This window comes from Bison bison, unplaced genomic scaffold (assembly GCF_000754665.1).
Source record: "Bison bison bison isolate TAMUID 2011002044 unplaced genomic scaffold, Bison_UMD1.0 scf7180017847101, whole genome shotgun sequence".
NCBI classification, from domain to species: domain Eukaryota; kingdom Metazoa; phylum Chordata; class Mammalia; order Artiodactyla; family Bovidae; genus Bison; species Bison bison.
Genome location: NW_011477674.1, coordinates 3,966 through 8,091, shown reverse-complemented (window position 1 = coordinate 8,091; position 4,126 = coordinate 3,966). Strand labels below are relative to the sequence as shown.

At 47.3% G+C, this 4,126-nt stretch overlaps 1 protein-coding gene across 1 annotated transcript in view; it reads right to left on the bottom strand.

Annotated features, from left to right (window-relative positions):
- Positions 1 to 3,227, bottom strand: part of LOC104989976 (MHC class I polypeptide-related sequence B-like) — a gene marked incomplete at its 3' end in the record, with an annotated part of 7,381 nt that extends 4,154 nt beyond the window's left edge. The window contains exon 1 of the mRNA XM_010841852.1: positions 3,186 to 3,227. The remainder of the gene's footprint in view (positions 1 to 3,185) is intronic.
- Between the last annotated feature and the right edge of the window lie 899 nt (positions 3,228 to 4,126).

The window sequence follows — 4,126 nt, the reverse complement described above, 5'->3', positions numbered from 1 at the left end:
TTCAGCTTTCTTTATAGTCCAACTTTCACATCCATTCATGACTACTGGAAAAATCATAGCCTTGACTAGACAGACCTTTGTTGGCAAAGTAATGTCTCTGCTTTTTAATATGCTGTCTAGGTTGGTCATAACTTTCCTTCCAAGGAGTAAGCGTCTTTTAATTTCATGGCTGCAGTCACCATCTGCAGTGATTTTAAAAGTCTGAAGGCTAGAAAAGCCAGGGAGGTGAGATGGAGGGTGAGCTTTAGAGACATCTCAATGTTTCCGGCTCTTCCTTTAGTCACGACTTCTCTTCCAACCCAACCCACCTCCACCTCCCTCCACCTCGCACAGCAGAGTTACTGGCGAAAGTCTACTGAGACCAGCCAGGGTCTTCCCCGGTGGTCCAGTGGTGAAGAATCCGCCTGCCAGAACAGGGGACACGGGTTCCATACCTGGCTTGGGAAGATCCCACATGCCTCGGGGCAACTAAGCCAGCCCACAGCAACAACTCAACCCTTGAGCTGCAACCACTGAAGCCAGAGTGCCCTAGAACTCCTGCTCCACAAGGGAAAGTCACCTTAAATGAGAAGCCCATTCAGCCCAACTAGAGAGCAGTCCTCACCCTCTGCAAGGAAAGAAGGCCCAGCCAAGCAAGGAACAGACTAGGTGCTACAAGGAAGAATCACTGCAGCTGAGAAAACAAACAAAAAGTCTACTGAGACCAGATGTGTAGATTTCAGCAACTCTGCCTCTCAGAAGTCACTACCCCAGATGAATGACCAAACCCTTCTCTCTCCTTTCATTTTTTTAAAAATTTATTTTTAATCGGAGGACACCTGCTTTACAATGGTTGGTTTCTGCTGTACAACAGCATGAATCAGCCATAAATATACATACATCCCCTCCCTCTAATCTCCTTCTCCTCCTCTGACTGACTGCTATGTGTCTTCTGGTGGCCTCATCCTATAAGTATCTGCATTCTCCCAAGGAGACTTTTGGTTCAGCCCCTGGGGAATCACAGGTTCAGTGAGATGACTCCCTATGATCCACTCCAATACCAGCCTCTCCAGATTCCCTTTTCAAGCTGCCTCACTATGTCTGCACCTCTGGGCCCATCCTCCCCTCAAACCCAACAGGACTACAAGCAAACTCCGCACACCAGCCTCTCCTAGTTCTCTTTAAGCATCACCAGCTTGGTCCCTTCTGATCCCCTTTCCCCTCTCTCTCATGGACTCACAGTCAGCTCCTCCAATCCCTTTTCAATCCCACAGCAGCTACCTTAGTCCAAGCTTTCATCTACCTCAGCCTAGAGAACTGCAAAGGCTTCCTAAACACAGATCTGTCCCCAGTTATAACCATAACGCCCCAAGCCATCCACAGCTGCCCCACCTGCAGAATTAACACACAATGTCTCTACTCCATCTTAAGTGGAAGCTGCCACAACCAGCTAGGTGGCATCATTTTCCATTTCTCTGCTTAAACATCACTCTCCTATGGGTTACTTTCCTCTGTCTTCCAGCCCATCAGAACAACAGATCCTAAAAGAACATCCCAATTAGATGGTGGTAAGGGTGGCACAACCTTGGGATCATACTAAAAACTACCTGTTTGCTTTTTTTTTTTTTTTTTTGCTTTTATGTTTTTTTTTCTTTCTTTAACTATTTGCTTTAAAAGGGTGAATTTAGTGATATATGAACTATATTTCAAAAATAACAATAATGCCATCCTGAAAGTCTTCTTCTACTGAAACCTGTGCTTTATCCCCAAAGCACATCTTTTGGTCTTTGGAATATGTACACCATGGTCCTCAAACTTGACTGCTTTTAGAACCACCTGGAGAGTTTTTACTGTCCATATCTCTAGGCCATGGCCAAAACCCTTGGTATCCCTTGGGTTGGGCCTAGGCTTCCTATCCTTTAAAGCCCCCTCAGTGATTCCAGTTTTAGAATAATTGGTCTAGCCCTTGTTGAAACCTCCCTGATGGAACAAAGTGTGCCCTGCCTTGAACCCCATCTGACCATTTTATACATCCCCCCCATTAGACAATGAGTCACTCTGGGATCAGGACCTGTGTTCATTTCATGTTTGTGTCCCTGCAAATGCTTTTAAAAAGTTGTACTCTGCCTCTCATTACTAACCATTCCACTAAGATCCTTATGCAATACTTTTGCTGTGGACCCAAATGTCATGCCTCAGAAAGTTTTAACATTTCTTAGATTTCACATCATTTTTGTTAATTACTTTGACCATCATAATTTATTTAGCAGGTCAGAGATTGGGTCCTGTCCCAACCCAGAGAGATTCTTTTTCACTGCTAAAGCTCACAAGTGAAAGTGGACCTCCCCCAGAGTAGTAGAGTGGATGAAGTCTGCCTCCCAATGCAGGGAACATGGGTTCCATCCTTGGTCTGGGAAGATTCCACATGCCCGGGAGCAACTGAGCCCGTGTACCACAACTGGGCTTCCCTGGTGGCTCAGACAGTAAAGCGTCTTTTGCAACGCAGGAGACCTGGGTTCGATCCCTGTGTCGGGAAGATCCCCTGAAGAAGGAAATGGCAACCCACTCCAGTACTCTTGCCTGGAAAATTCCATGGATGGAGGACCCTGGTAGGCTACAGTCCACAGGGTCCCAAAGAGTCGGACGGGACTGAGCAACTTCACTGGTTCACCACAACTACTGAACCCCGCCTCCCAGCTCTAGACAGGCTCCAGGCAACTAGAGAAGCCCCCTGTGCAGCAACAAAGACTCAGAGCAACCAAAAAGAAAGAAAGAAATGAGTAGTGAAGGTATAGACAAGCAGATGGAAGCCAGCTCTCCTGACAGCTAGATAAGCCCTTTCCTCCAAGTCAGTCTTCTTTCCAAGACTTGCTGGGTGTGGCTGCTCCAGCAAACTGGTTCACTTAGGTGAACCCTCTCCCTCTCCCCCCAAGACTTTTCATACTAACGTTAACATGCTACATTGTTTCCCAGCATTTCCAGATGATTGTAATGAGAGATAAAGGCAACTACTCTCCGTGGGAAGTAAGACTCCAGATTTGGGGGGCTCGCCTGGATTTAGCCGTGGCCGCCTCCTCCCCCATCACACATAGCAGCTAGGCCTGTGTACCAAGTGCTTTTCCTCCGCCCACCCGGCCTCCAGACTCCCCTGCTTTGTTCTATAAACTACTTTTTCTGCATTCTTCCTTTTGTACCCCTGGACTCACCGGCACACGGGCCTCTTTCTCTCCGCTGACCTCTGGTACCACTCCAGGGTCGGGAAAGGAAATAGAAAATGATCCGAGTGTTGGGAGTTTACATAATCCAGGGCGGAGCTCGGCGAACCCTCAGAAGGTCACCCCTCCCCTCAACTCTGGTTTAAAGGGAAGAAACGCTTTCGTGGATTAAAAAAAAAAAAAGGCAGAATGAAGGAATTTATGGGTAGGTTGGGAGAGGAGTGAGCTGCATTTAGGTTTCTGGTTCTCAAACTGTTCAACATCTGCAGGCTGCAGGCTGTGAAAACGCAGATCTGCCCGGATTCGCGGAAATTCCCAGTCGTAGGTCCGAAGGGAGATCCCGGAACCCGACTGATTTCAAGCACCCTCTGGGTCTTGAATAGGGAGATACTTTTCCGAGCCCCGGAGCCCACGGGGCCGCTCTTGAATTCTAGGATCCAAGTACATTCCCTAGCGCCTCGCGTCGCCTCTGGAAGGAAAGCGCCGGCCGCGGAGCTGGCCTTCGAATCCCGTCCGCCCACCCCAGAGGAAAGCAAAAACTGAGGATCTAGGAAAACATACACACTAGACCCAGTGTGACTTTCTTCAAAGACCAGGGTGACTTCCTGAAATGATACAATAGCTGCAGAACCGTGCAGATGCTGGCAAAATGCCAGAGTGAGCTCTGACTTGGGCCTTGGGTCTTGACCAGTACCAGATGAGTGACGTGTGCTTGAAAATGGGGGGATAAACTGTAAAGGTGAGAGTGGAAAAGGAAGGAGGGAAGGGGGAAAAGGTGGAAAAAGAAAAAGATAAGAGAAAGGGAGAAAAAAGCTACAGGGGAGATGAATTTTTAACAGTGTAATTTTATGATTTCTAACATTTATTTTTTTTTCTGTCTTTTATTCAAAGTTTGCCATAACTGTTTGATCTCTCTCTAAATGCATAAGTAG